This window comes from Penaeus japonicus, unplaced genomic scaffold (genome assembly GCF_977035675.1).
Source record: "Penaeus japonicus unplaced genomic scaffold, GWHDUDI00000001_assembly GWHDUDI00000034, whole genome shotgun sequence".
Taxonomy (NCBI): domain Eukaryota; kingdom Metazoa; phylum Arthropoda; class Malacostraca; order Decapoda; family Penaeidae; genus Penaeus; species Penaeus japonicus.
Window position 1 is genome coordinate 13,352,137 of NW_028234436.1, and position 12,500 is coordinate 13,364,636.

The 12,500-nt window shown below is 32.2% G+C and overlaps 6 non-coding genes across 6 annotated transcripts; 4 read left to right on the top strand and 2 right to left on the bottom strand.

The window, feature by feature from the left end:
• Positions 1-590: 590 nt before the first annotated feature.
• TRNAL-CAA (transfer RNA leucine (anticodon CAA)) lies at positions 591-706 on the bottom strand. The gene is made up of 2 exons: positions 669-706; positions 591-635 (listed from the first exon to the last, which is right to left on the bottom strand). It is a non-coding gene; the product is annotated as a tRNA-Leu (tRNA).
• Positions 707-1,512: 806 nt separating this feature from the next.
• On the bottom strand, positions 1,513-1,628 carry TRNAL-CAA (transfer RNA leucine (anticodon CAA)). Its single transcript has 2 exons — positions 1,591-1,628; positions 1,513-1,557 (listed from the first exon to the last, which is right to left on the bottom strand). It is a non-coding gene; the product is annotated as a tRNA-Leu (tRNA).
• Positions 1,629-2,621: 993 nt separating this feature from the next.
• TRNAL-CAA (transfer RNA leucine (anticodon CAA)) lies at positions 2,622-2,737 on the top strand. Its single transcript has 2 exons — positions 2,622-2,659; positions 2,693-2,737. It is a non-coding gene; the product is annotated as a tRNA-Leu (tRNA).
• Positions 2,738-4,126: 1,389 nt separating this feature from the next.
• On the top strand, positions 4,127-4,242 carry TRNAL-CAA (transfer RNA leucine (anticodon CAA)). The gene is made up of 2 exons: positions 4,127-4,164; positions 4,198-4,242. It is a non-coding gene; the product is annotated as a tRNA-Leu (tRNA).
• Positions 4,243-6,333: 2,091 nt separating this feature from the next.
• TRNAL-CAA (transfer RNA leucine (anticodon CAA)) lies at positions 6,334-6,449 on the top strand. Its single transcript has 2 exons — positions 6,334-6,371; positions 6,405-6,449. It is a non-coding gene; the product is annotated as a tRNA-Leu (tRNA).
• A 4,462-nt stretch (positions 6,450-10,911) lies between these two features.
• On the top strand, positions 10,912-11,027 carry TRNAL-CAA (transfer RNA leucine (anticodon CAA)). Its single transcript has 2 exons — positions 10,912-10,949; positions 10,983-11,027. It is a non-coding gene; the product is annotated as a tRNA-Leu (tRNA).
• Positions 11,028-12,500: the final 1,473 nt, after the last annotated feature.

The following is a 12,500-nucleotide window of genomic DNA, read 5'->3' on the forward strand; positions in this document are numbered from 1 at the left end:
CATTATCATTATTATCATTATTGGTACCCCTATTATTATTAGTATTATCATTATCATCATTACCATAACCATTATTATTATCATTATTGTTATTATCATTATTACTATGATTATTGTCATCGTTATTATTATTATTATTATTATCATTATCATCATCATTATTTTCATCATCGCTAATACCATTACCATTATAATTAACATTATCAGTACCATTACCATTATTATTCTTATAATCATTATTATCATTATCATTATTATCCTTCTCAATATTATCATCATCATTATTATCCTTCTCATTATTATCATCATCATTATTATCCTTCTCATTATTATCATGAATTCATTTTTTATTACTATTGTTATTATTATCAATTACTGTAAACTTATCACCGTTATCATTGCCATTGTCATTTTCATTAACGTTGTAATTAGAACCATCGTTATTATCATTATCATCATTATCATCGTAATTGCTGTCGTTCATATCTATGAACTAAGGCGATAATGATGGTGAGAGAGAGAGAGACAGAGAGAGAGAGGGGGGAAGAAAGAGATAGAGAACAAACAAGCAAGAGATACAGAAAAGTGTGTGTCAGGAGTGGGATTCGAACCCACGCCCTCAGAGAGGACCAGAAAGCCCGAAGCCCTTCTATCGGAGGGAAGTGTTCCTTGAGTCTGGCGCCTTAGACCACTCGGCCATCCTGACTTCATGCTGCCATCATATCATATAAATACAATATACAAATATTAGAGCGATTATACGTCTGCAGCTTGATTCTTCTTGCGAAAGACGGACAGGTTTTTTTTATAATTTTCTTATAGTTTTATAGTCTTGATAATAGTTAATCATGCATGCATTTTCACAAGGGATGGAAAGATTTAATTTTAAAAAACTACGATTTACAATTTCTTTGGGAAAAAATAGATCGTCAAAGATATGATAAATATTAAACCATTTCATTTATGTTATTCTAATAACACGAATGAAAAAAGGAATGAAATTAGGAGGCATATACCCTAGAGTTGCCTGCAGCCTGTATATATATAGCATTTGTTAAGGATATATGTAGAGTTGCAATGAAATAAAGAGATATTGAGAAAGATTTAAGAAATGAACTAGAGAGATACAGAGAGGAAGGGAGAAAGAGAGAGAGAGAGAGAAAGGTTTAACAATATGATGTATGACAACAAAGTGGAAGACACCAAATGGAGGAACCGGCAAAATAAAGATACTCATTTTCCATTATTAGATTATAGGATAATTTGCAACATAAAGCAACTTGGCATCCGTTTTCAATATGGTTTCTGTTTATCGAAAGGAAGTGAACACCGCATTTAGTATCCATACACATCGTTATGTAGATACGCATAGAAAGATATCTGCAAAAGATGAATGTTATCAATGGTTATCATTGTTATCATCATTACTATCTTTACCAGGAAGTTAGGGAAGAGAGGAGGGAGAGAGGGATGGAAGGATGGAGGCAAGTAAGCAAGAGTTAGAGAAAAGTGTGTCAGGAGTGGGATTCGAACCCACGCCCTCAGAGAGGACCAGAAAGCCCGAAGCCCTTCTATCGGAGGGAAGTGTTCCTTGAGTCTGGCGCCTTAGACCGCTCGGCCATCCTGACTAAGTATACTGATTTAAACTGCAGTTTCAGTATCACATTTCTGTATTAGCGATATGCTTCTGTAGTCAAGTGATATGGTATCCCTGCTTTAGAACTATGGACAGTCTTTAACGCAGTGTTATTTGATAATCACATTATAAAGGTTCTCTACGAGGGCTTCATGAATAATCACGTAGAAAAAAAAGGCAATGTAAGGTCTATTGCATTTCAATGACTCCTAAATAAGATAATAATTATAAAAAAATATAAACAAATGCCGCAGAGTTATTAAAAACTGCCACTCTGTCTGTCTGTCTGTTTATCTGTGTCTGTTTGTCTACGGCAAATAAATGACGACTGAGTATAGGCATCGCGATACTAGTTACAAATAGGGTAATTAATGAAGCCTCGTCCGTGCTCACAGGTCTCAAGACAGAGGAAGTTGATTAACAGGAAAGCAGTGAGAAACGGAGGCATAAAATGGGCGTTCTCTAAAGTATAGGTCGTAAACTAGTGTTGCAAAAGATATTATGATACTAGTATATTAATTCTGTATATGGGGTAAGATGATGTGAAACCATTATATGTTTATTAAAACAATAGGCAAAATAAAAAATAAATAAGAAATAAAACTTTTCTCTTTAGCGTACAATAGACGCCCAGTAAAATTGTGAGTAGTGTGTGAAACCATATCCCAATATATATATATATATATATATATATATATATATATATATATATATATATATATATATATATGTGTGTGTGTGTATACATAACTCGGATCGCGATCGCAAACCGAGAGAAAGGTGATTGGAGGGCCGTCTGAAGTCTCTTTCTCTCTCTCTTTATTCTTTCTTTCTCTTCTTCCACTAAAGCTTCTGATTCTCTACAATATTTCAATAAAACAATTTGTTTAGGAATCCAGTAGGGTGAGTGGAGGACCGTCTATGAAGAAGATTTCCCTGCCATAATTCAGGAATGTAATCGAAAGAGATTTTATAGTATTAATAAGTCAGGATGGCCGAGCGGTCTAAGGCGCCAGACTCAAGGAACACTTCCCTCCGATAGAAGGGCTTCGGGCTTTCTGGTCCTCTCTGAGGGCGTGGGTTCGAATCCCACTCCTGACACACACTTTTCTCTAACTCTTGCTTGTCTGCTCTCTCTTTCTCTCTCTCTTTTATCTCTTTCTCTCTCTATTTCTGTCTCTCTCTCTCTCTCTCTCTCTTTTTCTCTCTCTTTCTCTCTCTCTCTCTCTTTCTCTCTCTCTTTCGCTCTCTATCTCTCTCTCTCTCATAGATACTGGGTTCGAATCCCACTCCTGACATATGGCTTTTCCTTTTCATTTCTCTTGATGTATGTTTTTTCCCTCTTTCTTTTCTTTTTCCTGACATAAGTCTTGTTATATTTATTTTCTTTCTTTAATGCCTGGATGCTGAGTCATTGTCTGTCCCGTATATATTTTACTAGAATTGCGGAACAAATACTTTTATAAGATTTTACAAAAATGAAAAAAGTCCTTTCTAGTGTCATTCGTATTTTGTATTTACTTTTCTGTTTATTTAATGAGTTCAATAATGGAGTATCATTTATTTTGTCATTTCTCAGTAGTTTACCTGGCCTGAATTTTTTGTTGCTTCTCTCTCTCCTCTATTCTCTAGTGTGTATATATGCATATACATTAATATATATGTGTGTGTATGTGTGTGTATACATACATATATATATTATATATATATATATTCATATATATATACATATATATATACAAATGTGTGTATATATATATATGTATATATATTCATATATATATAAATGTATATATGAATACATTTCTATATATTTATGTATTTCATATATATATACATATATATATACATATATATATATATATATATATATATATGTATGAATGTATGTATGTATGTATATGTGTGTATGCGTGCGTGTGTGTGCTTATACATATGCTTACAAAAATACATATGTATATGAGTACATGTATATATACATATACATTCATGTACATTTATATATATATATATATATATATATATATATATATATATATATATATATACATATATGTATGTACATATATATACATATATATACACACGCACACACACAAACACACACATACACATATATATACATATATATATGTATATATGTATATATATATATGTATATGTAAATGTGTCTATGTATTTATATATGTGTGTATATATATATTATGTATACATATGTATGATTAAGTATTATATAAAAAAAATCACGATACTCTACGGCATCTGCCTTTTCGTTCAATTTAATCAGAATCTACAATGAAGTATTACTGTACATCTGGTATTTACACAGGTAATGGGTCGCACAATAGTTCACATAGTCTCGCAAGCGCTTGCATAGAAGCATGCTGAATCAGTTATCAAGAAACTGGAATTATAAACACCAAAACAAAAGAGGAACAGTACAGTATTTCCCTTGACAACAGTAACAGCTGGATAAATGCAGTATGATATGTCAGGATGGCCGAGTGGTCTAAGGCGCCAGACTCAAGGAACACTTCCCTCCGATAGAAGGGCTTCGGGCTTTCTGGTCCTCTCTGAGGGCGTGGGTTCGAATCCCACTCCTGACACACACTTTTCTCTAACTCTCGCTTGACTGCTCTCTCTTTCTCTCTCTCTTTTCTCTCTCTATCTCTCTCTCTCATAGTTTATATGCAGTAATTTTATAGATACTGGAACAAATACTTTCTAGTTTTTGTAACAGAATGTTGTAGCTATCAGTCTAATGTTTATGACAATGAAGATGATGACAATATGATGAGGTAACGATTATCAAAGTAATAAAAATAAAATTATGGTAATGATAACATAGCATATATAATGATAATAAATAGTGATGATTATACATGACATCAAGGAATGGATAGACGTTTGGTTTTTCGAAAATAATACATCATTCATACGTATTGCCAACAAGCCACAATAAACTCTATGGAATCAGCTTTGTTGATTTCAGTTATGAACAAATTGTGGATATAGGCTTTGGCACACCTCTTGCTAGGATCTCACACGTAATAAGAACCTCCAACAGGGAGAACTTGATAGAGGAGACAAACTTTCAAAGATCTGGACGCTGTAGCATAAAACATGACCAGTTTTCGCAGGAGAAATTCATTTATGGTTCATATAAGACAAGAACAAGACAATGTGATATTGTGACTCCAACGAAGAATATAAACGAACACTTGAACATTATATCTTAGAGTGTTATGTGATACAGATTTTCAGGCCACCTAGTTTGAGGTATGCAGAGCTATGTAATTATTTCATATCATCAAATGTATTAGAATATGAATTCATGCCATATTCAGTTATAATCATTTATCAAATGTTGATATACTAGAGAATATGATCATGTGATACAGCCTTTCAGGACACCTTGTTTCATATCATCAAATATACTAGAATATGTATTTATGCCATATTCAGTTATAATCATTTATCAAATGTATTTTTATTGTTGATATACTAGAGAATATAATCACCTTAATGTGTAATATGATGTTATTAATAATGTCATGACCCCACATCAATGTGTTAAAGAGTGCCCACACCTATGTAGTTAGCCAGGTTGGTAAAAATAGAACTAAAACTAAATAATAATGATAATAATAATAATAATGATAAAATAATCTGGCAGGAAGTCCCATAGCCACAGAATTTCTTTTGTAGATCAAGACTCAGGTATTACCTTATGTAACTCGGAAAGGGTTTTCCAGGCTTTGAAAACTCTTGATAGAGGTGCTGTAAATATTGTAATTGATTATTATTTTGTAAATAAGTAAGCTAAACTATAATTTAGCCTAGCGTGAGGAACAGAAAACCAAGTAACAATTTAATGTTATCCGATGTATGAGATGAAGTATATCATAATCAAAATTTCCAATACAATTTATATAATGGCCATAAAAATAATACCAAAGCCTGTCAAAGTATGTCTATACTATGGCTATGACTAAACATCAAATATAGCCAAAGCTTCCTGTTGTCTGTGCACTTAGCCAGGATGGTAAATAAAGGATTGAAATAGACCAAAACTTCTGTGACACTGGAAAAAGATATAAACAATTTATTCATCCACATACATCCAACTCCCTTTTTTTTTTTTTTTTTTTTTTTAACAAAAGACTCAATTTAAAGAATCTCACTACGTAAACCCGTTTTGTCACAAGCTGTAAATAATGATTGGTAGATTTTTAGCTTTTAAAACTTTTATAATTTACATATATATATATATATACATATATATATATATAAATGTGTGTATGTTTATATATATATATATATATATATATATATATGTATGTATATATATGTATATATGTATATATATATGTATATATGTATATATATATTTATATATTCATATACATATATATATGTATACATATGCCTGATTAAGTATTATAAAAAAAAAAAAAAAATCACGATACTCAACGGCATCTGCCCTCTAATCAGAATCTACAATGAAGCATTACTGTACAACCGGTATTTATACAGGTAATGGGTCGCACAACAATTCACATAGCCTCGCAAGCGCTCGTGTAGAAGCATGCTGAATCTATTATCAAGAAACTGGAATTATAAACACCAAAACAAAAGAGAAACAGTCCAGTATTTCCCTTGACAACAGTAACAGCTGGATAAATTCATTATGATATGTCAGGATGGCCGAGTGGTCTAAGGCGCCAGACTCAAGGAACACTTCCCTCCGATAGAAGGGCTTCGGGCTTTCTGGTCCTCTCTGAGGGCGTGGGTTCGAATCCCACTCCTGACACACACTTTTCTCTAACTCTTGCTTGCCTGTTCTCTCTTTCTCTCTCTCTTTTCTCTCTCTCTCTCTCTTTCTCTCTCTATCTCTCTTTCTCTCTCTCTCTCTCTCTCTCTCTCTTTCTCTCTCTCTCTCTCTCTTTCTCTCTCTCTTTCGCTCTCTATCTCTCTCTCTCTCTCATAGTTTATATGCAGTAATTTTACAGATACTGGAACAAATACTTTCGAGTTTTTGTAACAGAATGTTGTAGCTATCAGTCTAATGTTCCTTGAAGTGAAATATAAAAGAAACTAAATGGAAAATACTTTGTTTCATCAGATTATTGGAACGACAGTGTTCGTTTTAAATAGATGACAAAGGAGACTCAATTTTGTAATTGCTATCTTTTGCCTTTTGCATCAATGCAATCAAAAGGATTAAACAAAATAGTTGAACTTTCATCATGCTCTCTCATTTGCTATAGAACTTACATAGTGATTTGAGAATATCATATTTCAGTATTTTGAAAGTTAATCGTAATATATATATATGTGTGTGTGTGTGTGTGTCTGCAGGTTTTTTCTTTTCTTTCTTTTATTTTCGTCATGCTATGGCTCCCAGTATCATAAATTTGAAACAAAATTGCATGTGAAACGTAATTATCTTTGTCTGCCTGCTCAGTTATATGTGTATACCTTTACTAATGGGATTTTTATCATTCATCATATCCATCTTTATGTTTATGTGTATTAGGGTGTATGTGAATATGTCTATACTTGTGTATGTGTCTTGGTTTGTGTTTTATTTGTGTGTGTGTGTGAGTGTGAGCGTGTATGTGTGTGTGTGTAACATTCTAGCAAACCGTCCGCGAAAACATTTTCAACCAATTCCTAAAATAGTATGATTTCTAAATCATAAATATTGTTGAATCGTGAGGTTAATTGAATTCTTGAATTCTTGGTTTTATCTGGAATTATTCATCTGGCAAGCACATGGTATTATTGCTGGACTTTTTTTGAACGAAAAAAGAGGCCTAAGCGGAGATAACCTGTTTATTTAGTTTCTGTATTTTTGTGTCAAGTAAATAAATGAAAAAGCTGTGACGACTAATAATTGACTAATGATAAACAGTAAAAATGACGATATAGTATAATCATTAATGAATAGATATTGAGTAAGTAAATAAATGACGATAATCATTATAACAATTATAATGATGATAAGAACAATGATGATAATATTTATGATAATGAAGATGATGACAATATGATGAGGTAACGATTATCAAAGTAATAACAATAAAATTATGGTAATGATAACATAGCATATATAATGATGATAAATAGTGATGATTATATATGATATCAAGGAACTGATAGACGTTTAGTATTTTCGAAAATAAGATATCGTTCATACGCTTCCCAAAAAGCCACAATAAACTCTATAGAATCAGCTTTCCTGATTTGTTATGAACAAAGTGTGGATATAGGCTTTGGCATAACTTTTGCTAGGATCTCACACGTAATAAGAACCTCCAACAGGGAGAACTTGATAGAGGAGACAAACTTTCAAAGATCTGGACGCTGTAGCATAAAACATGACCAGCAGTGTTACCAAATTTAGCATAATTTTATGCTTTTAGCATAATTTAGACTCAAATCAAGTGTCTAGCATTATTTCTAGCATAATTGATCTTTTTAGCATAATTCTAGCATAATTCTGCTATGTCTGGCATAAATTTTAGCATAATTATAACCGCTTTCAAAATTGGTTTAATTTTTTTCCCCGTTTAATCGACAAAATGTAATGCAGTTCTTTCTGATATTTGTTCTGTGCTTGATCCTGAAGAAATAATGCGTGGGAGTAATATGTCTGTTGCAAATATCAGTGCCAAGATTCCTGGAATTGTTAAAGACGAAGATGAACAAAAGTTGGATGACGAATGGAGGTTACTAATCATAAGTGATGATGCAAAGAATATTCTCTCACAGAACGCTACCACTAACATTGACACTGAAGTCTTTTGGTCTAAAATCTGTCACACCGGGAAATACCCACTACTCACCAAACTTGTTAAAGCATTATTAACCATACCAGTATCTAATGCAGATTGTGAGAGAATATTTTCAATGGTTACTTTGAAAAAGACGGAGAAAAGAAACAGGCTAAAAAACAGTAGTCTGGCAAATGAAATCGTAAGTGGAGAGGGAATCAGACTGAGTGCGTAAAATTTGAGCCCTCAGCAGACATGATCAAGTCGATGGGTAAGAATATATTCCCTCAGTGGCGTAATGATCAGTAAGTAGTAATGAACTTGGGCAAGTGAAGACTTAAATTTTTATTTGGAGAAAAGTTTTCTTGAAACCCGAATTTAAAGGGTAATTTGCATAGTCCTACTGAAAAAAAAAGAGTTACTTTGGCATCATCTGTTTTGCGAAGCTGCTTTTCATTTATTTCATGATTGAGTTTTATTCGGTAGGCTGTCTGGTTTATATCAATTAGGCCTATGTTTCCATTAAAGTATGGTGATTTTGCATAGTCCTACTGAAAGCAATTTTTTATGCTAATTTAACATCATTTGTTTTGCGAAGCTGCTATTCATTTATTTAATAATTGCATATTCAATTCGGTAGGCTATCTGGGTTATATCAGTTAGGCCTATGTTTCCATTAAAGTATGGTAATTTTGCATAGTCCTACTGAAAAAAATGTTTTTAAGTTCCTTTGGCATCATCTGTTTTGCGAAGCTGCTCTTCGTTTATTTAATAATTGAGTTTTATTCGGTAGACTATCTTGGTTATATTAATTAGGCCTATGTTTCCATTAAAGTATGTTAAGTGGCAATCATTGTTGTTTTAATATATCATTCGGTTTATTTTTATTTAGCTAATAATAAGTCAGCATAATTTTAGCATAATTTACTATTGCATTTAGCATATTTTCAGTAGAGTTAGCATATTTTCACAGCACGTCTAGCACAATTTCGTCCTGATGATTTGGTAACACTGATGACCAGTTTTCGCAGGAGAAATTCATTTATGGTTCATATAAGACAAGAACAAGACAATGTGATATTGTGACTTTCCAACGAAGAATATAAACGAACACTTGAACATTATATCTTAGAGTGTTATGTGATACAGACTTTCAGGCCACCTAGTTTGAGGTATGCAGAGCTATGTAATTATTTCATATCATCAAATGTATTAGAATATGTATTCATGCCATATTCAGTTATAATCATTTATCAAATGTTGATATACTAGAGAATATGATCATGTGATACAGCCTTTCAGGACACCTTGTTTCATATCATCAAATGTACTAGAATATGTATTTATGCCATATTCAGTTATAATCATTTATCAAATGTATTTTTACAGTTGATATACTAGAGAATATGATCATGTTATTACCTTAATGTGTAATATAATGTTATTAATAATGTCATGACCCCACATCAATGTGTTAAAGAGTGCCCACACCTATGTAGTTAGCCAGGTTGGTAAATATAGAACTAAAACTAAATAATAATGATAATAATAATAATAATGATAAAATAATCTGGCAGGAAGTCCCATAGCCACAGAATTTCTTTTGTAGGTCAAGACTCAGGTATTACCTTATGTAACTCGGAAAGGGTTTTCCAGGCTTTAAAAACTCTTGATAGAGGTGCTGTAAATATTGTAATTGATTATTTTTTTTGTAAATAAGTAAGTTAAACTATAATTCAGCCTAGCGTGAGGTACAGAAAGCCAAGTGACAATTTCATGTTATCCGATGTATGAGATGAAGTATATCATAATCAAAATTTCCAATACAATTTATATAATGGCCATAAAAATTATACCAAAGCCTGTCAAAGTATGTCTATACTATGGCTATGACTATACATCAAATATAGCCAAAGCTTCCTGCTGTCTGTGCACTTAGCCAGGATGGTAAATAAAGGATTGAAATAGACTAAAACTTCTGTGACACTGGAAAAAGATATTTATTCATCCAGATACATCCAACTCCCATTTTTTTTTTTTTTTTTTTCAACAAAAGCCTCAATTTAAAGAATCTCACCACGTAAACCCGTTTTGTCACAAGCTGTAAATAATGATTTGTAGATTTTTAGCTTTTAAAACTTTTATAACTTACATATATATGTATATGTATATATATTTATGTATATATTCATATACATATATATATATATATATATATATGTATACATATGCATGATTAAGTATTATATAAAAAAAAAATCACGATACTCAACGGCATCTGCCCTCTAATCAGAATCTACAATGAAGCATTACTGTACAACCGGTATTTATACAGGTAATGGGTCGCACAACAATTCACATAGCCTCGCAAGCGCTCGTGTAGAAGCATGCTGAATCTATTATCAAGAAACTGGAATTATAAACACCAAAACAAAAGAGGAACAGTCCAGTATTTACCTTGACAACAGTAACAGCTGGATAAATTCATTATGATATGTCAGGATGGCCGAGCGGTCTAAGGCGCCAGACTCAAGGAACACTTCCCTCCGATAGAAGGGCTTCGGGCTTTCTGGTCCTCTCTGAGGGCGTGGGTTCGAATCCCACTCCTGACACACACTTTTCTCTAACTCTTGCTTACCTGTTCTCTCTTTCTCTCTCTCTTTTCTCTCTGTCTCTCTCTCTCTCTCTTTTCTCTCTCTTTCTCTCTCTCTATCTCTCTTTCCCTCTCTCTCTTTCTCTCTCTCTTTCGCTCTCTATCTCTCTCGCTCTCTCATAGTTTATCTGCAGTAATTTTACAGATACTGGAACAAATACTTTTGAGTTTTTGTAACAATGTTGTAGCTATCAGTCTAATGTTCCTTGAAGTGAAATATAAAAGAAACTAAATGGAAAATACTTTGTTTCATCAGATTATTGGAACGACAGTGTTCGTTTTAAATAGATGACAAAGGAGACTCAATTTTGTAATTGCTATCTTTTGCCTTTTGCATCCATGCAATCAAAAGGATTAAACAAAATAGTTGAACTTTCATCATGCTCTCTCATTTGCTATAGAACTTACATAGTGATTTGAGAATATCATATTTCAGTATTTTGAAAGTTAATCGTAATATATATATATATATATATATATGTGTGTGTGTGTGTGTGTGTGTGTGTGTGTGTGTCTGCAGGTTTTTCTTTTCTTTCTTTTATTTTCGTCATGCTATGGCTCCCACTATCATAAATTTGAAACAAAATTGCATGTGAAACGTAATTATCTTTGTCTGCCTGCTCAGTTGTATGTGTATACCTTTACTTATGGGATTTTTATCATTCATCATATCCATCTCTATGTTTATGTGTATTTGGGTGTATGTGAGTATGTCTATACTTATGTATGTGCGTTGGTTTGTGTTTTGTGTGTGTGTGTGTGTGTGTGTGTTTGTGTGTGTGTGTGTAACATTCTAGCAAACCATCCGCTAAAACATTTTCAACCAATTCCTAAAATAGTCTGATTTCTAAATCATAAATATTATTGAATCGTGAGGTTGATTGGTTACCGATTTTGAATTCTTGGTTTTATCTGGAATTATTCATCCACTAATAATTGACCAATTATAAACTGCAAGAAGGACGATATAGGATAATCATTAATGAATAGATATTGTGTAAGTAAATAAATTACGACAATCATTATAAGAATTATAATGATAATAAGAACATTTATGATAATATTTATGATAATGAAGATGATGACAATATGATGAGGTAACGATTATCAAAGTAATAATAATAAGATTATGGGAATGATAACATAGCATATATAATGGTGATGGTAGTAATGATTATATATGATATCAGATTATTGGAACGACAGTGTTCGTTTTAAATAGATGACAAAGGAGACTCAATTTTGTAATTGCTATCTTTTGCCTTTTGCATCAATGCAATCAAAAGGATTAAACAAAATAGTTGAACTTTCATCATGCTCTCTCATTTGCTATAGAACTTACATAGTGATTTGAGAATATCATATTTCAGTATTTTGAAAGTTAATCGTAATATATATATATATATATATATATATATATATATATATATAT